Source organism: Psammomys obesus, unplaced genomic scaffold, assembly GCF_907164565.1.
Source record: "Psammomys obesus unplaced genomic scaffold, mPsaObe1.curated_primary_1811, whole genome shotgun sequence".
NCBI classification, from domain to species: Eukaryota; Metazoa; Chordata; class Mammalia; order Rodentia; family Muridae; genus Psammomys; species Psammomys obesus.
In genome coordinates, this window is record NW_026585894.1 from 14,641,475 (window position 1) to 14,666,537 (window position 25,063).

A 25,063-nucleotide genomic window follows, 5' to 3' on the forward strand; every position below is an offset into this window, starting at 1 on the left:
ATAACCACAAAGCTAAGGAGACAATGCCTCAACTAGATACCTTATGCCACCAAATGAAACCTCCAGTTCTGAGAATGGGTTATAGCAAATCAAGATGTTGGCTAAAGAGGCCCCATGAACACCCTTAAATAACTCATGGTTTTGTCAAGTCTTATTGGTTGCTTTCTGCAAAGTTATAGTAACGCCCTATTTCTGAAGACAACACCTGCAGAACTCAATGAACATGGAGAGGTCAAGCTGATTGCATAACTAGAGCCTTCATCCCTACTGACTAGCATGCATAGTACTGGAAGGTATTCTGCATGATATCAGAGGAGAAAGCTAAACATCAACCCAGCTAAAAATCTTTCAGTCTACAATGGTAACCCACCTGTAAAATAGATATGCTGGTGCACAAACTCGTCAGAATAACCAATCACTATATCTGATCAGATTTAAGGCCCACTCCTTGAGATAAACCAATGCCTAAAACTGATAAAGTGGTCAAGAACATAAGACTAGATACTACTGTTCTGCTGAAGGTACATAACAATAAAATGACCCTTCAAAACAATCTTCTAGCTATGCTCTTCCCTGTTCAAAACAGCCGCATCTTTCCATTCAGTGCTAACCTTGTCCCTTAGACACAATATTGAAGGTCAGAGTGAAAGGATTTGGCCATATTGGGTGCCTGGTTACCAGGGCTGCCTGCAGCTCTGGCAGAGTGGAGATTGTTGACATTAATGATCCTTTCATCTACCTCAACTGCATGGTCTACATGTTCCAGTATGACTCTACCCATGGCAAGTTGAAAGGCACAGTCAAGGCTGAGAACAGGAAGTTTATCATCAGCGGCAAGGCCATGACCATCTTTCAGGAGAGAGGTCCCGCAAACATCAAATGGGTGATGTTACTGATGAGTAAGTTGTGGAGTTTCCTGGTGTTTTCAACACCATGGAAAAGGCCAGAGCCCACTGGAAGGGTGGGGCCAAAAGGGTAATCATCTCTGCCTCTTCTGCTGATGCTCCCATGTTTGTGATGGATGAGAACCATCAGAAGTATGACAATTCATTCAAGATTGCCAGCAATGCTTCCTGCACCACCAACTGCTTAGCACCCTCTGGCCAGGGTCATCCATGACAATTTTGGCATCATGGAAGGACTCATAACCACACTCCATGCTATCACTACTACCCAGAACACTATGGATGGACCCTCTGGAAAGTTGTGTCCTGATGGCTATGGGGCTGACCAGAACATCATCCACTGGTGCTGCCAAAGCTATGGGCAAGGTCATCCCAGAGCTGAATGGGAAGCTAACAGGCATTTCCTTCCATGTTCCTACCCCCAACGTGTCTGTCATGGATTTGACATGGCTACTGGAGAAACCTGCCATGTGTGATAACATCAAGAAGATTGTGAAACAGGTATCTGAGGGCCCACTAAAGGGCATCCTGGGCTACACGGAGGACCAGGTTGTCTCCTGCAACTTCAACAGTGACTCTCACTCTTCCAACTTTGATGCTGGGACTGACATTGTCCTCAATTACAACTTTGTAAAGCTCATTTCCTGGGATGACAATGAATACAGCTACAGTAACAGGGTGGTGGACCTCATGGCCTACATGACCTCCAAGGAGTAAGAAGCCCTGGACCACCCAGCCCAGCAAGGACATGAGAGCGAGAGAACCTGGGCTGCTGAGGAGTCTCTATGCCAATTCAGCCCTTAACACTGAGCAGCCCCCTCACAGTTTCCATCCCAGACCCCCCAGAATAGCAGAAGGGGCACAGGGAGTCCTACTCTCTTGAATACCATCAAAAAGCTCATTGCATCCAAAAGAAAAAAGAAAAGAAAATCCAATCTTCTATACTCATAGATCAGTGTCTTTCTCAGACACTGAGAAGCTTCCTCTTGCAATAGATGGGAAGGAAAAAAATGTTGTTCCCAGTTTTCAAGACACCAAAAGATCACCAAACCACACCAGGAGTCAGAAGTCGTATGCAAAAGCAAAGAACTTTTATTTCAGGCTTAAGCTGGGACTCCCAGCATGAACTGACACAGCAGTCAGAGGCTAGGAGCCCCATGCCTAGAAAAGAAGATGGTTATAAAAAGGGTTTTTACCAACGGGAAGGGGCTTCCAGACTTGACAATTACATGAATGGGTGACATTCCTCAAGAGCAAGCTTGTTACATAGTGATTGGTTAGAGGTCAGCTGTAACCATCTACTATAACTATTTTGGTAACCATAATGACCACATATAATTGTTTTAGTAGCCATAAGGACATCGGTCATTTTGACCTGTTTTCTGATCAGTTGGTTTCAGGGTTGGCACATTTTGTGGTCGTTCTCAGAAATGCTATGGCTTTCTACAAGTATAAACACATTTTTCTGAAGTAGGGGTAAGTTTTAGGTCACGGATAAGATGGAGGCCAGTGACAAAATGGAGTCTGTTATGTTCATGCTCTTTAGAAACAGATACCCACGATGGAACAATGTGCAGAGAATGAAAGACCATGGAACACTCGTCCTAAATGGGATGTGTCCATAAAATCCCTTCCCTCAGAACTCAGGGAAACCTGTGGAAGAGGAGGCAGACCGATTCTAAGGGCCACTATGGATGAAGACACCAAGGAAACAAGACCTTCCAAATACACGACTGACACACATATAAATTCAGAGAGACTGTGGCAACATGCACAGGGCCTGTCCTGGTCTGTACCAGATGGGGTCTCAGTGCTGAGAAAGGAAGTGAACAATAGCCCCTCTCTCTAACCCAGAAACTATCTCCAAACAATAATCACTCACAAATGAAAAATTAGTTTTCTCCAAGGGAGTCTCAATGGGGAAACAAACCACTCCTTTATTTTACGTATTTATTCTGAGACAGAGCTTGTCAGTGTAGCCTTGGCTGTCCTGAAACTATGCCATGCTAACCTTAAATGCAGAGATCTGCCTCTGCCTCCAGAGTGCTGGTATAAAAGGTATGCACCATCACAAGCCAGCCCAGTTACACAAAGAAGACTTAAAGACAGACCTCAAGATGAGCAATTGATGGCCAATACCAAACTAATTCAATTTCAGTTTTGGAGCTTCCTTATCTCATAACATTTTGCCTTAACATAATATTTATTTATTTATTTTCCTTACAGTTCTTTTGCATATGTATTCTGGTTTCTAGTGCTGTGTTTTTCTGAGATTTCTGCCTGTGTGGATGTATGTTTCTGCATGTGTATCTTGTAATTTTTCTTTGGCTCTTTTCTGGGTTTGTTTGCTTCATCCTATTCTAGTTTATTTGTTTGTTTGTTTGTTTTTATTATGTTTTCAGTAAGAGAAAGAAAGGGTGTGGATTTGGGTGGGTAGAAAGTTGAAGAGGGACCGGGAGAGGGGAAATTATAATCAGAATGTATTGCATGAAAAATCTGTTTTCAATAAAATAAAGGAAGATATATATATTTACTTACTAGGATGTGACCAAACCATCAATATAAATTTTTGAGCAGGTTCTCAAGTAGCCTGTGTTGGCTGAGGCTGGCCTTGAATGATTTCAATGGCTCAAAGAACAGCTTCAAAGTAATAGAAAATTTTAATGTAATTAATAACATTAATATTTAAAAATATTTATTATTTAATAAAATAATTGCTAAAAATAGTAATTATTAAATATTTACTGAATGTTAAATATTTAAATATTTAATATTTAATAGTTGGATGTAAGATTATGGGTTTTTTTTTCTTTTATCAAAATCATTTTGGGGCTGGAGAGATGACTCAAAAGTTAAGAGCCCTGGTTGTGGTGCATGTCTTTAATCCCAGCACACAGCAAGCAGAGTCAGGAGGATCTCTGAGTTTGAAGTCGGCCTAGTATATAGAACAAGTTCCAGGACAGGTAGGGCTACACAGAGAAATCTTGTATTGAACTCACTATGTAGAGCAGGCTGGCCTTGAACTCAGAGATTTGCCCAACTTTGCCTCCCAAGGGCTGAGATTAAACGTGTGCTTCAGTGTGCAAAATAAAGTATATGTAGATAATTATAGTATAATGTGCATTGCAAATTGCTAGCAAAAAGGATTGATTTTAATGCTTTTTCCTTAAAGAAATTATGCTATTTGAAGAGCTAGAGATATGCTTAACCTGATCTAAACATTCCATAGCGTAGACATGTATCAAAATATTACAGGATACCCCATAAATATGTACAAGTTTTATTATCTTATGTGTTTGTTAAAAACAAATGTCACTGAAAGATGCGCAGTTATAGAAAACCTGGAATTAAATTGACAAATACATATGTGATGATTTAATAAATTCATTTTGTATAGAAATCATGATTAGCCACTAAAACATAATAATGTTTTCTTCACAACCTTCCATAGAAATATTCTCTTTTATTTATCTGTACAGAGCTTCAGTACTTGCCGAGTATTTCATATAACAAATATTAAAAAAAAAAAAATAAAGGTCTTGAAAGGAACATGCAAGATTTTTTGCCTAATGTTATGTTGTTGTTTTCTCCTGTGGATTTCAAGTACTCTGAAATCTGTGTGAGAAGACAGAGGCAAACATGACTTCTTTGGAAGGATCAAAACTAAAATCAATTTATGATTTGTTCTCAATATATCAGAAGTGTGCTTTAATTACAATGATTTATAGTTTTCATATGTCAAATTATCACCAGTTTTCCTCCTACCTCTGTAATTTTAGAATAGCACAATTTTTTTTTGGCTTCATTTTTATCTACTGGGGCCTAAAATAACTAGAGATGGCTGTCCTTTTAGTGCAAATTACTATTTGGAAAGAGTCATATGGTAATATTTGTATTAAAAAGGAAGATAAGTGCCAACCTCACATTTTGCTGCCAGAAACCTCATTACCAAAGGTAGATATAAATATCCAAGATGAGAGAATGAATTTTGAATGTGACTTCCATCCCTGTGGTATCCTCACAATCTATTCACACTTCCCATCTAATCCCAGCTGTGTCTCCTCGGCCTCTTCATAATGAGCCAGAAGCTCCTGGGCATGGTGCTACATGCTTTTAATCCTAGAACTCAGGAGGCAGAGGCAGGCTTGCTCTACATAGCCAGTTCCAGGCCATCCAGGGCTACACAATGAGACTCTTTCTCAAAAGAAAAAAAAAAGAGCAGAAAATTAATATCTTAAGATGTTTAAATGAGACACTCTTTCCCTGTTACCACCACTACTTTATCCAAATCACCACTGGTTTGTATTTCCTCCAATGTACTGTGTGCCTAAGGAGTGTGTATAAAGACATGCATATCTCATTCATCCATTCATTCAACCAACAAACTATTTTTATTTTTATGTGTATGAGTGTTTTATCCACATGTGTGTTCTGTGTACTGCATGCATGCATAGTGCCCACAGAAGCCAGATGGCACTAGATCACCTGGGACTGGAAGTACAGTTGGCTGTGGGCTACCATGTAGGTGCTAGGAATTGAGCACTGGTCCTCTGGAAGGACAGCTAGTGCTCTTAACAGTTAAGCCATCACTCCAGCCTCCACCAACTTATTGGGCACCTACCAAATATCTTTTGCCAATCTTGAGCCAGATTTCCTGGGTCTCAGTATTTATGCAATTTGTAGGACTATCTTTAAGAAAAATCTATGAAATCTCAGGTTACCCAAATAAGACCTTAAAATGATAATCTCAATTGGAGTGTAAACATGAATGGGGAAAATGTGACAAGGCCCCACCCCTAGAAGACGAGTTACAGGTAATGAATGACTACTGAGAGAAGGAGACTCAGTTTGCTCCAGGGATGAGGTTCCTGATAATTTACCCAATCCCATGCCCTTTTCCCTAAATGCATATACATATGAGCAATACTTAATGAACTCAGTAGATTATATTTATAAATTTACATATATATGGAATAATAATAATTAAAGAATAAGTGGCTGTGAATTCTAGAAGGAGGAGGGTAAAACTCAGAAGGACTTGAAGGAGGGAGAAGGATGGGGAAATAATGTAAATACAGTACTCATATATGAAGTTCACATGACCTAAAATTTAAAAAAAGAAAGACAATATGAAAATCATTTACTCAGAATTTAGAGATCATAACAAAGCAAAGGCCAAGTCTAGTCCTATACATTTCAGCTTTGTTTCTCTTCCATTACCAAAATACTTCTATGATGGGTACCATGAGACACATTTATACCAGGGTAGAGACTCTAGGCTTCATTTTCCAGGAGAAGATGCAAGCGATATAGCACATCAATTGGTGGAATATTGCTGTAATCCATTGTCTCACTCGGTGAATAGTGATAGCAGCAATTATACCTTCTAGTGACTGTCAAAACCACAAATATAGCCCATTAAACCCAAATTAATTGTATTCTCACATCATGTTCACTTTAGTCTGACTCTCAAAATGCCTGAAGCCACATGGATATCATTTTGCAGGAAAGAGATGGAGGAAATGGAGTCAAAATGGAGACATGTATCTTAACTGGTGCACTTAGCACTTTGCTAAGATCCAACCTTGAGATTCAAAGGGGTCTGTGGAAGCTAAGCCCTGAAAATACATAACATATAAAAGATAGGCCCTAAAGAGGGCACTTCATTTACTTTAATCTGTTACTGCTTATTGTATAATTTTGACCAAGTCCTTTATTTTTTTCCCTACACTAACAGCTTCTTTGCATATGGCTTAATTCTACCAAATCCTCCATTAAGCAAATATACTTGTTCCTTCTTTATGCAAGGGATTGGTTCCAGGATCGCTGCCAATAGGAAACTGTCGATGTTCATGTCTCTTATACAAAGTGCTGTGGTATTCACATATAATCTATGCACATCTTCTTGTAGAGTTTAAAATATTTCTGGGTTGTGTACAACATCTAATACCATGTAAATGCTATATGAACAACTGTGTTGTTAGATTGTTAAGGGGTGATAGTAGGAAAACATGTGTATGTATGCAGGCACTGTTTTTGAGACAAGGCTCATGAAGATCAGGTTGGTCTTGCTATACAGCTGAGGCTTACCTAAAACTTCTCATCTTCCCACTTCCACATCTGAAGTTCTAGAATTACAACAGTTGGTTGAATTTATGAATGCAGAACCCATAAATACAAAGAGCAAATTATATATGTACTACTTGTGTGCTGGTTTCTGTTAGATATTTGTTTCTGTGTACTGTGTACTAGGGATGCAACTACAAACAATAGTATAATATTGTTTCTATGAAAGATCATATAAGCAAATTAACATATAAAATACATATAGCAAGCATCATGTTAAAGGAACTACACTTTACCATGACATGCTAGAAATGAGTCATATATAAACAGGATTCAAAACTTAAACAACTGGATGGATGCTTGCTTCATTCTCTGAAATAGATAAGACTGTATGGAGTGCTATTTGCAGGCCAAAACAATGAAGTTTAGAACAGTGGTTCTTTACCTTTTTTTAACTTTTAGATTTTTAAATTTTTAAAATATTTTTTCATTATATATCCCAGTTGAAGCCCCCTCCCTCAACTCTTCCCAATCCCATCCTCTTTTCCTCTTCCTCCCTCCCCTTCCCATAGATCATTGAAAGGGGGAGATCTCCTCCTCTGACATCTACCCACACCTTATCAAGTCTCATCAGGAATGCCTAGATCCTCTTCCTCTGTAGCCTGGTAAAGCCTCGTCACCAGGGGCCAGTGATCAAAGAACAAGCTACTGAGTTCATGACAGAAACAGACCCTACTCCCCTTACTGGGGAATCCACATGGAGAATGAACTGCCAAATCGGCTACATATGAGCAGGGGGTCTAGGTCCTCTCCATGCATGGTCCTTGGTTGGTGCATCAGTCTCTGCAGGACCCCCTGGGCTCAGATATTTTAGCTTTGTTAGTCTCCTTGTGGGGTTCCCTTCCCCTCCTTTGATGACCAGGACAGCAGTGACCACAGAGACCAACAGACAAAACTGGTTCTCAACCTCATTAATGCTGTGATCCTTTAATATAGTTTCTCATGTGGTGACCCCTAACCATAAACTTATTTTGTTGCTACTTCATAACTGTAATTTTGCTACTGTTATGAATTGCAATTTAGATATCTGATATTCAGGATATCTGATATAGGACCAAAGAGATCACAACACACAGGTTAATAACTGCTAGTTTAGAGCATCTTGAACCGAAGTGCCAACCTGGTTATTTTTATTATCAACCTGAAATAACCTAACCTCAGTTGAAGAATTGATTTGGTTAGATTGTCCTGTGAGCATGTCTATGAGGCATTGTGTTGACTGATGATTGATGTGGGAGGGTCTCGCACTGTGGGTAGCAGCACCATCCCTAAGCAGGTAGTTCTGGGCAGTATTAGAAAGCAGGATAGGCATGAGACAAAGAGCAAGCCAGCAAACAGCATTGCTCCATGGTTTCTGCTTCAGTAAATGTCCTGACTTCACTTGATGCTAGAACTGGAACCTGTAAGCTGAAATCACCCCTTTCTTACTGAAGGTGTTTTTGTTTATGGTATTTATGACAACAAGAGAAAGCAAACTAGAACAGATGCCTACAGACCATTCAGCAAAGCAAATAGCAGACTATGGTCCTAGTGGCCACTGACAAACTACCAGCGAGACTAGCTATGTATCTATAGTGAAGAACAATAATGGGTATGTCACTCTAATATCTTCAGCTATAAAACAGAAGTGGTAGTAACGTCTATTACATGAATTTCAGCTCGAAAGAAAACCCAGCCTTCCTGGAGCTGTCAAGAAATAGGTGGTAGATGAAGTCGTGAAAGTAGATAGAAAATTTATATAGAATCTGTGGAGTATAAGGAAATACTGTATAAATGCCAGTTTTCTAGTTATAATGGCAGTGCAAAAGTATTACCTGAGAATGTTTTTGCCTTGTAGAAAATACATACTGAAAGACTTAAGTGCCACCGACATCATGCTTGTAACTTATTGTCCATTGGTTCAGAAAAATGCTGAAATATGTACTTTTTTAATAAGAATTATAAAGAAAATATAAATAATTGAGAAATCTACCTGAAAACTGTATGAGAACTGTAATTTTTTACAACTTTAATGTAAGTTTGAAATTATTTCAAAATAAGAAAATTTTACGAAGAAACAGTTGGAAGCACATGCTTTAAAGCACATACATTAAAGCACATACATTAAAGAGTGAATTATCCACTTAATCAAACAAGTCTGCTTTAAACATGACTACATTTAGCTCATTAACTACTTTGAGTGGTGAGTGAGTAAGAAAACCCACTCACGAACATAAAGGATCTTAATAGAACTGTAAGAGTCACTGTAAAACTATTGTTCCCCTCTTGACTAATTTTTCCTATTCCTATCCACCCCCCCCAACTCCACCCCAGTGCCTTAGACTCAGAGTCTAAGTATGAAACCCAGGCTGGCTTGAAACTTATCACATAGCTCATGATGGCTGCTGTCTTTGAACTCTCTAGTTCTATATATCAGCTGTGTCAATTATCCCTGAGCTGGACTTATTAAGGAAAAAAAAATGGGAGTAAGTAAATTATATTTATAATACTAGAGAAAGTAGTGTTTTTAAATTTTTAATTTAAAATTTTCATACAATATAGTTTGATTATATTCTTTCCCTTCCCGAGAAGGTGATTTTAACCATGATGTTGCCATCCACTTACATTATTCATTGACGCAGTATTATAAAGAATGGTGTCGACACAGCTCTGCTCAGTACACACACCAATGCCCCACACACGTTTTTCTAACAATTTGCAAAGGTCTAGGACAAAAGGGCTACAGAATACTAACGAGCGGTCTTGTTACTCTAGTCATCATATGCATTTAAGAATTTTCTTAACATTACTTCTGCAGTATGTTCAAGTGGAATACTGTAGAAGAAAGCGTGGCACGTCCCTGTAGGATTTTTTTTCTGTTGGTTCTGGATACTGCAATCTAGAATGGCTGAGCAATTTGAGCAGTTATGTCTGCAACTGGTGCACTGACGGCAGAACAGTTAGGAGTAGCCCACTTAAGAGATGACATATGCTACAAGACTTGCATTTTGCTGAAACTTCACAGGTAGAGCTCAAAACAATGGCAGCCAACCTCAGTCTAATCACAGCCTTCTTTCTCCTACACTCCTCTGCTTTTTTTGATATAAAGAAATCATTTTTTTTTTCAGGAATAAACTGTTCCCTTTAGAAAGCTGTGGCAGCTGCAGAAAAAAAAAATTACTCCCAAAGTCCCATGTAGAAGCTGGGGCTCATACCGAGCAGTAACAGTTAACTGTTTTGATAACTGGACAGGGAAGTGTTGGAGCCACTTCTTCCCTGCCTCCCGGAATGTTTACTCCTTGAAATAAATCTCAAATAAAGCAAAACTAAACTGATCTACCACTCATTTCCGGAATTCAAGTTGGAAGGAAAAAAACAAAACAAAACAAAACAATGAGCAGCATCAACAGAAACTCAGAGACGCTCTTTGAACACATCACTCAATCGAACCATATTGCAAGGGAAATTTGAGTCTTTTGTACAGGAGAAAAATCTCTGTGAGAAATATGCAGAGGAATCATTTCATTTCTTTGCATCTGCCCTCCTGGTGGGAGGTATCAGGCTTTGAGTAGCCCATGAAGCTATAGGAAGCATATTACAGAGAGTTTAATTTATTCAAAGAAAATCAGAATCAACTAATCAGAAGGAAGGGGAAAACGCATTAATTAAACAGCTTTACTCATGCAGAAAAGCTGCCAGCATGAGCATTTCAAATTACCTGGGCACACCTAATGCATTTGCATTTCCTCGGTAGAAATGTGCTCTGCCCTACAAAGCCACGAACATTTCATAATTCCATTTGAGCGAATAACAAAGGAGAACTGACAGCTAAGAACCACCTTCCACACTTGGGGGCTATAGCCTTTTCCTATGAATTTTTAGCTCTTGAAGAAATTTGCTTCTTGACTAGATGTGGAAAGAGGAAGTTTAAAGTCTTCTCTAAAGGAAAAAGCTAAAAAAGAATCTCCCTCTCCTCTTCACCTCACCCCCCAATAAAGGAGGTGGGACCTTTACTGGCAGGAGGCTAACAGTGTTCTTTTGTTAGATATTAACATAAAATAAGGTCGTAGAAATGGGTGTCCATCAACAGAATTAGAAAGAGCTAAGTAAGTTTTAAGAACAAAAGGTTTACTTATTTAAATTGCAGGAGTTGAGAAACAGCTGGGAATGCAATTTCTTTCCCAGAGTGAGAACAAAACAAAACAAAACAATGCCCTTCAAAACAGTTAAATGTAATTATGTTGCTATAAAACTTTATCATTTCAAAATAGAGGTATAATTCTAACTGAAACAACCCACTAGGCAATACTAAAGCATATGTATTTACCTCAACATTTTCAGTTCAGCTTATTCAAAGAGCTCAGCATCTTATTTTGGTATTTGTTCCTAAGAAAGTTTTCCACTGTGACATTTAAACACATCTTATCCAATGAGAACTACGTGAAAATATTGTAAACACTCATATGCTTTTTATTGCTTATGTTTTAAAAAACATGCTCTAAAGTTGCACTTTATACAAGAAAAGATGCTAAATTAATTACTCTGGAAATTTTTAGTTGTAAAAACGGGGGGCGGGGAGGTATAGCAAACATCTCAAAACTTCCCTTTCTGCTTCAGAAAGGACAACACTAACCTGAAATGGAAAGAACTCTAACATCAGAGAAGATTTACCCAACTTTATTCTGATTTGAAAATGCAGGCCCTCTTACACTCATAGCAGGAAACATCATTAAATGACATTATCAGTCACATAGCACAAATGAAATAAAATAGTCTTTATTTTTGCCTAACATGTCTTGTCTGAGATTAAGCTCATGTGGGATCAAGCTTCTAGAAGATTGGATATCCTTGACCCACCTGTAAAAAAAAAAAAAAAAGAAAAGAAAAAGTGAAAATTTACTACCTCAGAACGATTGCAGTTAATATGATATCAAGGGTGAGCTACTAATACATCTGTAGGACATTTCCACTGGACGGAAGAAGCTACTACAGAGAAGTTAGGTGGAAGGTGAATCCACATTTTAAAAGCCTGAGATACCCCCTCACTCACCTAGATTTATGAGGTGTTTTAGAATATCAATGGCTGGCTTTCTTTTCACAGTGCAGCAGTTCAGTCCCTTGTTTACCTTCCTGACTACAACAGATCTGTGCTCCGGAATACCTTCCCGTGAATCAGTTCAATGCTGTCATCATTTGTGGTAGAACACAAGCAAAGATTTGCAGCACAAGTTTCAGGAACTACTTCAGTGACTAGAAATACCCCATTACAAACAGCTTGGCTGAACAGTTCCTCCAGGTTTCTATGCATTTAGGACCTTAGCCTTCTACAATGAAATACCCTAGGAATAAACTATTGGTGAGACAGACATGGGAAATACGAAGGTTTGAATATCCACATTGAAATATCCTGATAAAAGTAACTGCAAAGACATGCCATTGATCTAATGGTTGTTTGTACATTCTTTAAAGCTATGCATGAAATGTAATAGGATTTCTATGAAGCAGAACAACAAAAGATGTAAACTGCCCTTTCAATTGCAAACATCGTTCGTTTATTCCATTGGTTTAAAATAAAAAGGCTGGGTTTTTGTTGTTGTTGTTAACTGGCATCAATTTTTTCTCACAAACCTTTTTTTTTTTTTTTTTAATGAGACAAGAGTAAATAAATTTCAGGATAAAGTCATACTTCATTCCTTGAGGTTGAAAAAAAACTGCAGTTAAGGAATTTCACCAAGCTATCCTTGTCGACTGGAACCTGACATTTAAATTAAATTCAAGTGCTTGAGGTATTTTAGCATACCTATAAGAATGAATAATGCAGTAAAAATAACACTAAGCATTTAAGACTATCCACAGTACTTTCTGTAAAGCCTTGTCACATAAATATAGATCAAATGATAGTCAAGCCTTTAACTTGGCATAAGCCTGGGTAGCCATATTTTTCATTAATTTCGTGATAAGAATTTTATTTAACAAATGAAAATGAAGATGTTTTGCCTACTGTCATACTTATTTCTAAAGTACAAAGTAGGTAAAGATGCTCAGTAACTAGAAAGGTGCTACCCACTAGGGGAAGAAAGGAGGGAGTGGGAGAAAATAGAGGAAAGACAAAGAGGAGGAAGAGAATTTGTAACTACTTATTTGATTTTTACTCAACCTTTTCAAAGACTTCAACTTAAAATAAACTTCTGAGGAAGATTATCTCTTTTTTTTCATTTTTGTTTTGTTGAGGCAGGGTCTCAATATGTAGCCCTGGCTGGCCTGGAACCCACTTGGTTGCTGTAACTGGACATAATCTCACAAAGAATCACCTGATTCTGCTTTTCTACTGCTGAGATTAAAGTCTTGTACAGCACCAAGACTGACTAGGTAGAGTATCTTGATGATCTCATGAAAGGAGTCAGGTAACCAAATCCACATTGTCTTGACCACTGATGAGGGATTTTTGTTTGTTTGGTTAGTTTTTCGAGACAAGGTTTTTCTGTGTAGCCCTGACTGCCTGGCTGTTTTGGAACTCACGCTGTAGACCAGGCTGGCCTCAAACTCAAAGATTTGCCTGCCTCTGTTTCCCAAGTGCTGGGACTAAAGGCATGTGCCACCACTAACTTGAGGTGCAACCTCTTTTTTTTTTTTAAAGAATAAACAGAGGTGTGACCTCTTGATACACTTCATTAGCACAAAAAACAACCATTGTTCACAGAGAGGTGTAAGATGGAACTTACTAGCCACCAAACTTGATTCTGGTGTTTCTTTTTTCTGTGTTTTAAAATACTTTTAATGTTTTGAGATTATAATATAATTGCATCACTTCCCTCTCCTTTTCCTTCCTTCAAAGTCTCCCATGTAGCCCCTTGTATTTTTTTCAAATTCATAGATTTTTTTCTTTTGTTGTCATTATAAACATAATGTGTGTGTGTGTGTGTGTGTGTGTGTGTGTGTGTGTGTGTGTGTTCTGTTCTCATAAACTGGAAAGACAACATCAAAAGTTTATTTACATTTTTAGACAGGGTCTTACTCTGTAGACAAAGCTGGCCTGGTATTCTATGCATAGTCCAGGATAGCCTTGACTTCACAGAAATCTTCCTTCCTTGACCTCCTATGTACTGGGATGATGGGCATGAGCCACCATACTTAGATATTGAAAACATTTCTATAGCTGCAAGATAATTGTAGGATGAATCTCTATACAGGAGAAATAAGAGAGTAAATGGACAGATTTTAAGTGCTGCCATGGTACATATTGATTGAAAAGCCTGTTCAGATGCAGTCTGACTCTACAGTATTATAGGGCTGTACTGTCTTATGGAATTGTCAAAGAACAGATACAGGATGGGAAACATACAGATGAATGGGGGAAGGTAATTCGAGAGTATTGGCATTCTCAATCACAGTGGCAACTGAACATGAAGGCATGTGTTTGAAGCAATAGGGTCCAACTGACTCAGACAGTCCATAACCTGCATCTAAATAGCAAAATACCCAGCGCTTAGGAGGAAGAGGCAGGTAAATCTCTGTGAGTTTGAAGCCAGGCTGGTCAATATGATGACCATGTGAGAACCTGTCTCAGAGAGAGTGAGTGAGCGAGAGAGAGGGAGAGGCAGAGAGAGAAAGATAAGGTACCTGTAGCAAACCCATGACCCTATATATCAGAGGGTTAATCAAAAGTAGATAATCCCAGGTTGGGGTGGGTGGTAGATAGTGTTTATTTAGAGCCCCCCTCCCAGAAAATGGCAGTGTTTTGTAGGCAGAAAGTGAGCTCTGAGACTGTATTTGGGAAGAAATCATTTAGAGATCATGCAGGAGTGGTAAAATTGAGAACTGGAGAAGGGAGGTGGCTCAGTAGTTAAGGATACTTGTTACTGGGTTGTGGTGGCACAGGCCTTTAATCCCAATACTCTGGAGGCAGAGGCAGGCAGATTTCTGAGTTTGTGGCCAGCCTGATCTACAGAATGAGTTGCAGGATAGCCAGGACTACAAAAAGAAACACTTTCTTGAAAAATGTTTTTAAAAAGTAAATAAAATGAAAAAGGAAAAATACTTGTTACTCTTGCAGATGACTGGGATTTGATTCCCAGCATGTACAAGGTGATTCACAAACATCTGTAACTCCAGTTCCAGAGAATCTGATGCCCTCATAAGGCCTCTTTGGACACTAAGCATGTGCACGGTGCACACACATACATGCAGGAAAGGAAAAAAAAAAAGATCAGTAAATTAAAGTCTAGCTGTATGTGATAGCTTACTCCTATAATCTTAGAACTTGAAAGACTGAGGAAAGAGGATTGCTGAAAGTGGGATACAAGCCTGTAGCATGGTAAGTTTCAGGCAAGCATGGACTATAGAGTGACATCATATTTTAAAAGTTGGGATTCTAAAGAAGATATCAGTGTTGTCTAGTTTTATGTCCACTTGACACAAGCTAGAGTCATCAGAGAGGAAAGAGCCTCAATTGAGAGAATGAGATCAGGTTATATAGGCAAACCTGAAAGGCATTTTCTTAATTCGGGATTAATACAAGAGGACCCAGCCAATTGTGGATGGGGCCATCCCTAGGTTAGCGCTCATGGGTTCTATAAGAAAGAAGTCTGAGTGAGCCAGGGGGAGCAAGCTGGTAAGCAGCAATGTTAGTATTTAGGCAGCCTTCTTCTGGGTTGCCTAGCAACCTATGATGTCATCATGTGTCATCCACCAGGTAGCCAAACCTGGCAGGCATGGTTCAGTTTTTCCATAAAAGGATCAACTTGCCACTTTGTCGCTCTCTTACCTTTTTGCTCTTGAACTCTCTACCTGTCTCCTTCTCTTCCCCTCTCTCTGTCAGGGTGCCTCCTCCCCACACCATGTCTTTCTCTTCCTTTCCTCTCTCTTTCCCACCCTGCCCAGAGACCATCTCTGTGACCCCCTCCCCTTTCCCTTAATAAAACCTCCCATGTGGAACCAGTCTCGTGGTGTGATTTATGAACCCGCCGTATAACTCTGCTGCACAGTCCTAACAAGCACTACTCTCAGGTCTGTGCATTAGCTCCTCCCTCCAGGTTTCCATCACGTTTGACTTCTTATCCTGACTTGCTTTGATAATGAAGAGTAATACAGAACTGTGAATGAAATAAGCTCTTTCCTCTCCAAGTTGTTTTGGGCATAGTGTTTCATCACAGTACTAGTAATCCCAACTAGGACAGTACCCATCTGTCTCCCTCCCAATTATGTAATTAATGGGGAACAAACCCAATGTATCATTTTTGAAAAATTTATTCAAGTAAGGTAAAAAGACATTTTGGGGGGAGTTGGTTATCTTGTTCCACTATGTCATTTCCAGCCATCAAAGTATTTTATCCACTGAGCCATCTGACAGGACCTATACTGACATCTTACAATTCCATATATAGTGCCGAAAAGAAATTTACTAGTATACCAAGTATTATATTTTATACACATACTCAATATAATTTCTTTTAACTTCAAAAAGTACACTCACTATGTGTTCATTTAACCCCCACACATACATACAAAACTGGCCTCAATGCACCCTATTGGCACTGTAGTGACTACTCCACATCCCTCACAAGAGACTTATGTGGCACAGTGTGCAAGTCTTGTAAGAAACTTGTCACCAGTAGCATGCATTATCTGTCAAGTTCAAGCTACAGTGAGACTGGTCTTTAGAGGAGTTTATATACACTGACTTATCATGGAACTGGCTTCATTCTCTCATCAGTATCTATCACCTAACTACCTTTATAAGATAGCCCATTCAATTAGCACTTTTTACTGGCATGTAAATTCCATAGGAGCTGAAGTTTGTCTTTGTTTTTTTGACTACTAATTTGTCTAGAAAAAAAATGTCTGAATTTTGTGAAAAAAAAAGTGATATGTGTTGAATCCTAGTTTCTTACTTATTACCTTCCTGTCATAATTTTATTTAATAATACTCAAAATGTGAACATAACATTTATTGCCAAAAAAATACCAAACTGTCCAAGTAAGGACTGTGTTCTGGAGATTTTCTCGTGAATTTATAGACGCTGTATAGCAGCCATAGACCATTCAGAACTTCTAGAACTTTCTTAGTATTTTCATGACAGAAATTCCAATCAACGCAGAATCAGGTCCAGACTCTTTCTTTTTAACTGACACACTTCTATATACATGCTTTATCCATCTCTGCATGGTAAAATTAGTAAATAGAAGAAATGTCTAATAGTATCTTTAATAGTGTTTTATTATATTCAGAGATGAGTTGTAAATAATGCTAGACAGAAATAGAATGTGTTAATAAAACAAAACATGAAGAACCAATAGAATGCAAATATTGTATATATGTAATTCTTTCTCTTAGTCTCTCTGTCTCTGTCTCTGTCCCTCTCTCTCTCTCTCAGTTTTTCAATACACGGTTTCTCTTTGTAGCCTTGGATGTCCTGTAGCTCACTTTGTAGACCAGGCTGGCCTTGAGATTAAAGACTTGCACTACCACTGCCAAGCTTGTTTTATTCTTTTCAAGATTACTGATGCTCTAAGTGTGATCTGTCTTATATAGCCCTAGTATGTTTGTTTGTTTGTTTGTTTGTTTGTTTGAAACAGGGTTTCTCTTTGTAGCCATGACTGTCCTGGACTACCTTTGTAGACCAGGCTGGCCTCGAATTTACAGAGATCCTCCTGCCTCTGTCTAGCTGAGTGCTGGCATTAAAGGCATGCACCACCATGCCCGGCTGCTATAATATGTTTAAACTAGAAGAATAGATCACAACAAAGGTAAGAATACTAAATAAAATCCTTAGGTCCTTAGGATGGGAACTTGAAGATAGTGCAAGAGTGGGAGTTGGAGAGATGAAGGAGCAGTACTGCAAGTGTTTCATAAACCATGTTCTGTGTTCCCTCTGACAACATATAATAATGGGAAAGTAACTCATGTTGTTATTGTTTTGAAATGAATGAAATTTTAAATCTTCTTCAAATGAGCAATTTCTCCCCTGCCATTAGTACTCTGGGGACCACAAGGCCTTCTCTTTTGTGTCTTCTGGTTGCTTTGAATGGTGATCAGCAATGCATGATCAGCCAAGTGGCATCAACTCTAATGTTGTCATCATATGTGAGCCAGAGGGGATGTGAAAGGGAAAATGGGATTTGCCACTGCAAATGGTATCTGGATTAACAAATATGAGACACACCAGGACAGAATGAAATATGTGTTCCTCTTCCTGCATGACTTTTCAGTGGTGATCCTAATATAATAAACCCTCTTTTAGAGACTGTTGTGTTTTCAGGCATCTAACAAGCAGATCAAACTCCTGCCAAAGGGTCATGTTAATCAGTTTCCTACACAGATATAAGAAATGCATTCTAACATTCCTTTGCAAAGGTATAATTCAAATGATTACCTCATGTGCTCCAAAAGGGAGTCAAGTGGTGTCCTTTTTTCATAGCACTCAATTTCACAACATTTTTGTAATACTGCTGTCTTCCTCCAGAAGTAGCTATATCATAGACATAACTTTCTAAATTTGGACCTGCAGTAATGACAGACTTTGAATGAATGTTTTCCTATGCTATTGGAAGCAAGCAGGAGCACTAAGACCTTTGAAGCTGACTTGTCTCTTTTACCTGTGGGAAATGGCAATCGGTTAGCTGCAATGGGAGCTTCCCATGCTTGGCTGTTGTTTGAATATTTTTACAGTGATCATTTTCATCACTGAAAAAAAAATAGAGAGCATATGTTTTGAGAATATAGGCTTATGTGTATGCATTATTCTTTCCTTTTGTAGTATCTGTCTCAAGGAGGCAAGATGACGATGGAGATATAAGAGTTCAAATTCAAGGTCCTCCAGAAACTGCCTTTGTGACTTTTGTCTTGTACACAAAACTCTCCACACCTAAATTCACTGATATAAAAGATATTAGTATCATATGTTTGCCAATTAGAAATCTTATTTTTTCTATTATTTTGAATGGATTACAATTTAGCTTAGCAATCAACTAAGTTTATACACCTGTGAGAAGTGTCTATGCTTTGGTTTTAGTAAAAGCTTCCTGCCCTTAGCTGTTATTTCTGTTGTTTATCCATTCCTTTTCTCAGAAAAGATCTCCTGTTTCTCAGACAATGTAGCTGAGGATGACACTGAACTTCTGTCTCCAACTCCAGAGCACTAGATTACAGGCATGTGCCACCATGCCCAACTTATGTAATGTTGAAAATGGAGCTGAGGCCTCCATGCATGCTAGGCAAAAAATGTTCTACCAACTGAGTTTCCTCCCAAGCCCTCAACTAATTTAAGTTGTCAAAACACGTATTATTAAAATCGATTTGTTTTTCTCAGGAAATAAAGTAAGTGTAAAAAGAAATTGTACCTCAGCAGTTGACTATTTGACTGTTATGCACAAGGCCCTAAGTACATATTCTCAAGAGGGAACCTATGGGGATATGTGCACCAGCATATGAGCACATACACATGAGCACACACACATACACTCACACAGAGGATAAAAAACTTCCTTTTAGCATTTTCCAAAGCTTTATCACTACGAATTATGTGCATTTTTTTAAAAACTCAACTAAATTGATATGGATCACAGTGATTCTGCCATATTTTCATTACACTCAACCTTTATTATGATACCTCTCATCAGGGATGTCTTTTCTGTTCACTATGGCAGTTCATGGTTCTCTGTGTAGTATCTCATTATGTGTTATTGGTCTTCTTTTAATGACTTCAAGGTTTTCTGAGGAAATTGTATTTTTTACAGATCGTAATGTTATACTGTTTAGACCATCTACAGTTTTCCAGATATCCTCTCTCATATTCTCCATCATGAGGGAGACAGATGGTAATAGTGCACCATTTAATCCCAGTACTTGGGAGGCAGAGGCAGAAGGATTGCTATGAGTTCAAGGCCAACCTCGACTACAGAGCAAGTTCTAGGGCAGCCAATGCAATACACAGAAACCATGTCTTGAAATATATATATACATATATATATAATATTGCCTTCACCTACGCAGCAAAAGTGTTCTCTAGCATTTAAATAGTAGCAGTTACTAAAATTAACTGAAACTTACTCAATAGATAAATTCATTATACTTAGGCACCATAAATATATACTGACTCCTTAACAAGCTAAGTCTGAACAGTACTTCCTGGAGCTGTGTGAACATGAAAATGTCTAGACATCCTAGAATAAAGGATGTCCTCTTATAGATATTAAAGCGAACAGTCTAACAGCTTGGATTGTGGCTATTTCACAGAGGTAGGCGGATCTCTGTGAGTTTGGGCCAGCCTGGTCTACAGTGAGTTCCAAAACAGCCAAACCCTGTCTCAAAAACACAAAAAAGAAAGAGGAGGAGGAGGAAGAGGAGAAGAATAAGGAAGAAAAGAAGGAAGCCAGATGGTGGTGGCACACACTTTTGGTCCAAGAACTCAGAGACAGAGACAAGCAGATTTATGAGTTTGAGGGCAGCCTGGTCTACAAAGCAAGTTTCAGGACAGCCAAGGCTACACAGAGAAACCCTGTCTCAACAAAACAGAACAAAAAGGGGGCAAATAAGGGAAAGAGGAGGAGAAGGAGGCAGAGGAAGACAAAGAAGGAGGAGGAAGGGAAGAAGGGGAGGAGAGGGAGGAGAGGGAGGAGAGAGAGCAGGGCTGGAGTAAGGAAAGAAGGAAGGTATTGACAGATTGACTGAATATGATGAAGAATGAGATGTCTGTATGTGATCTGACCATCACTGGTGACCACCATTGAGCTGTCATCAGGATTGTATGAGCTGAAGCCTCAAGGACCATATTGACAGAGACTCATTTTAAGGCTAGGCTTACTCAATAGATCTTCAAATGTCAAAATTTAAAATACAGAAGGTAGGAATAGGGTAGTCTAAAGAAGCATCCTCCTCCTGCCTCTCCTAGTTTTCAGCTTCTGGAAAAGTCCCCTCTCCCCAATAAGGGGCGGTGGTGGTTTGAATAAAAATGGCCCCCATAAGCCCATAAGGAGTGGCACTATTAGGAGGCCTTGTTGGAGGAAGTGTGTCACTGGGAGTGGGCTTTGAAGTTTCTAATGCTCAAGCCAGGCCCAGTGTCACAGTCTTTTCCTACTGTCTGGGGATCAAGATTTAGAATTCTCAGCTGATCACCTCATGGGTAAAACATAAAATCCAAGTTACTGCACAGAATGAAGCTGGTAATAGAAAGTCAGGGTGTACTAACAGGTAGAAAATTTGATATTTCATTGTCATAAAAGCACATCATGTGAAAATAATTCTAGAATGATCATGCTACATTAGAACTGTATCCAACATATGTAGAAAATAAAGGAGCTTGTCTAGAAAAAAAAAGATTTAGAATTCTCAGCTACTTCTCCAGCACCATGTCAGCCTGCTTGATGCCATGCTTCCCACCATGATGATAACAGACTAAACTTCTGAGCTGTAAGCCAGCCTCAATTAAATTCTTTCCTTTTTAAGAGTTGCCATGGTCATGGTGTCTCTTCATAGCAATAGAATACTGACTATAACAGGTTCCCACTATCTGGAAGGACTTTCTTCTGCTCCTACCAAAGGTGACCACCTACCACTGTCTTAAATATTTCCCATCATTTACCCAGGACTCTGACATCTGGAATTTTGGGCACTCTCTATCTGAATTCATATGGCACAAGTTGTCACGTTTTACTAGTTGCTTTGCCTAGGGTTATTCAAACATCACAGTCACATTCTAGATAGTGCTATCCTCTAGAACGAGCTTAACATTGAAATCATAATTTATTTAGACCACCATTGTCTGACACACCACACATTCTTCCAGCCTTCGTGTCCTCCTTTGTAAAACCTTATAGGTCTCCACGTTGCTTTACTCCATGTCTACAACTTATCCTTTGCCAGGTCATTTTGAAATATGTGAACACATATGTGTTCCAGAAGTATCTTGAAAGCAGATGCTTTCCTCATCCTGCAAACAAAGCCAGTGTCTGGAACATAGTTGATATTCAAATCTAAATGTATACTCTTGAGAAATGGTGTAAAGGTAAAGCCCTGAGCACATAGCTATGGATTTGGATGTTACTTTTGTAGAAGGTACACAGAGGTTTAGTTCCTTGGCATCTAATTTATCAATTAGCTCTCAAGACACATGTCTTTCTTCAAAAGAATATTTCAAGAACTAAACAAAACTCTTTTTTCTTAGCAAAGCCTTTTCATCCACGATGATAGTTATTTATTATTTTTACCTAAGCTTACCTTTTTTTTTTTCTGTATCAACATGGTCATTGTTTCCTACGACAAAGTGATAAACAGGTTTGTTTGTTTTTCAAAGGAAAGTAAGGCCAAACAACAAAGATGGGAATTGTTTTCAGTTCTTTAAGTTCTTTAGATGATATTGTATTTCCATGAACATATTTTCCTGTTATTGTAAATTTATACTAAGTAAATAATGATGGCATTAACTGGCATTCTTCTTGTGCTTTTGATCATCGTTTTCAAAAAGTGACTGCCAAGACAATTTCCTACCAGACACCACTTTGCTGAGAGGCTGCAGGTGTTAAAGGCAATTAAACCGTCATTATTTAATATGAAAATTCCCAGTTTTTGTTAATAAATGCATACACAGACCACACATTTCTTGAGATATAGTATATCATACAGCATTTTCTCTTTTGAGATTATAATTACAGTATTCCCCTCTGCATATTCCTTCCTCCAAACCCTCCCATATATTTTTCTTTGCTCTTTCTCAAGTACACAAATTGGTTATCTGACACTCTACAGGCTGAGCATGTTGTACTTGTGTACCTTAAAGCATATATTACACACACACACACACACACACATACACACACATAAACAAATATTTTCAACCTTGAACTGGGTCTGTTATCTTCGATGTATTGACTCCAGTCTCATTAAAAACCCCTGAGCCAGAAATTTACTCCAGAATTATGACTTTGTCATTTACCATCTGTGGGACCTTGGGCAAGTTACTTTACCACTCTGAAGCTGTTTCTACAGCAATAAAAAGTAGATAATAGCATTTTCTTTATAGTGTTGATGTGAGAATCAAATAAGGCAAAATACACAAAGAGCTTAGCATAATGCCCAGAAACATAAAGCCTGCTCAATAACTGATAACTACATTTTTATTGCAGACAAAAATATGCTTTGCAGTAATTCTACTTTATGTTTTAGATTTGTGTTTACACAGAACACACATTTATAGATATAGTTATACAGAATAGGTATGAAAGTGAATGGTCTAGGTGAGGTTGTAGTTCAGTAGTAGGTGTTTTTTTAGCATGAACAATACTCTGCTGTGGAATTTTTCCTTACTAGTGAGAAAACTAGGCATGTTGACACTTACCTTTTATTCTAGTACTAGGGAGAAAGAGGTAAAATGATTGGAGTTTTAAGGTCATCATTAGCTACATAGCAAGTTCAAGGTTCCCCTGGAATCGTTTTTATCCCCCCTCCCCCACCTTGGTTTGTAGTCCTAACTGTCCTGGAACTTACTCTGTAGACCAGGCTTGCCTGTCCCTTCCTCCTAAGTGCTGGCATTAAAGGCATGCTCCACCACCACCTGGCTTCACTGTTACAATCCCTGTGTACTTCTGATCACTTTCCATCACTATATGAGTAAACTTTGCCAGATCTGATACTGGCAAGTCCAGCATGGATGCATCAGATGCTCTTCTGTTAATGGTGGATCAAGCTGGAACTTTCCCTACACATTCTTCTTTTAATCTCCTGAAACAGGCACATCGTCCCACCTCATTGCAAACAAAGTGTCAAAACAAAGTGACATTTACTAGCCTCTGATCTGATCCACATGCCAGACTGGACAGTCCCAGCCTGAGTACACAGGCAAAACTGTGAGCTTTTTGCAACCATTGGCATTGGTCCCAATTCCCAGAGAGGGTATACAGTTCTCCTTCCCTCCTGAACAGAGAGCCCTGTTAGCATGCTGGGGAGACTGGCAAAGCATAAATTATTGAGCCTCCCACCCCCTGCCTTTGCTTTTAAGAATACCCTACATATTTTTATGGCCTAAATACATTACTGAATGAAGCAATCGAGACAAGTATGGGGTAGAATTCATGTTTTCCTTCCTGTCCCAGTCATGAGCCCTCAAAAGCTTGTGACAGTTTCACTCTACCCAACTCAAATATAAATCATGGATTTCACTTGGCCAAACTCCGTCCCCTAAAGAAAATCATGTAGATGTTTTTGAAAAGCCCTGTCCCACTGCAAAGGGGAAAAAAATCACAAAATTATCTCTGGTTTTCAAAGCAGAGTTGAAGTTGGCTAAGCCTTTGCTGAGCACTGAGGCTACGAGAGTATTCTCTGATTTATAATGAGGACAATGTAAAGCGAAGATAAGATCACTACCTTCAAGAAGCATGGCAGACAGATTTTTAGCCTGAACTGGAAGGCATTGCTCTACATTAGATAGAATTTGCTTGAGTTCTGAATCCCCTGTGTCATGGGATTTTTAATGATGAAAGGAAAATGGAACTTAGACCCCAAGAGAGAGGAAAAATAGGAAGAGAGCGGGTCTACCTTAATTAATCAAATCAGGGCAGAAGTGAGGTTTGTCCAGGAAACATGACAATTAATAAGAGGAGCTTGGGGTCAGGCATTCATAGCACTGAATGTATATGTACATTATTGTTATCGTTTACATGTAATACCTGGAAAAATTGACAACTACTGTGAGCCTGGTGACTTTCTAGGAAATGAGGTTGTTGTGAGGCTGAAGTGAAATCATACACGTAAACTGCCTTGTTTAGCACATAATAAGTACTTGAGAATATTAATTATTAATAGTATTTTTAGGAAGGCTCAACACCTTTCTAGAGAAAGATGTAGTGTTTCAAAGTTCCCTGCAAGAGGCACACATGGTAGCTCATACCTCCAATCCAAGCTCTCTGGAGGTGGTGGCAGGTGCATAAGGAATTCCAGGTTAACCTTGTCTATGTAACATGTGTGAAACTAGCATGGGCTGCGTGAGACTTTGTCATAAATAAATAAGTAATTTAGAGAAGAATGCTAGAAGCCCTTTTCAGAAGCACATGCTTGTTTCTGA

At 38.8% G+C, this 25,063-nt stretch overlaps 1 pseudogene; it reads left to right on the top strand.

Moving 5' to 3' along the window:
- The first annotated feature begins 622 nt into the window (after positions 1–622).
- On the top strand, positions 623–1,622 carry LOC129671005 (glyceraldehyde-3-phosphate dehydrogenase-like; annotated as a pseudogene).
- Positions 1,623–25,063: the final 23,441 nt, after the last annotated feature.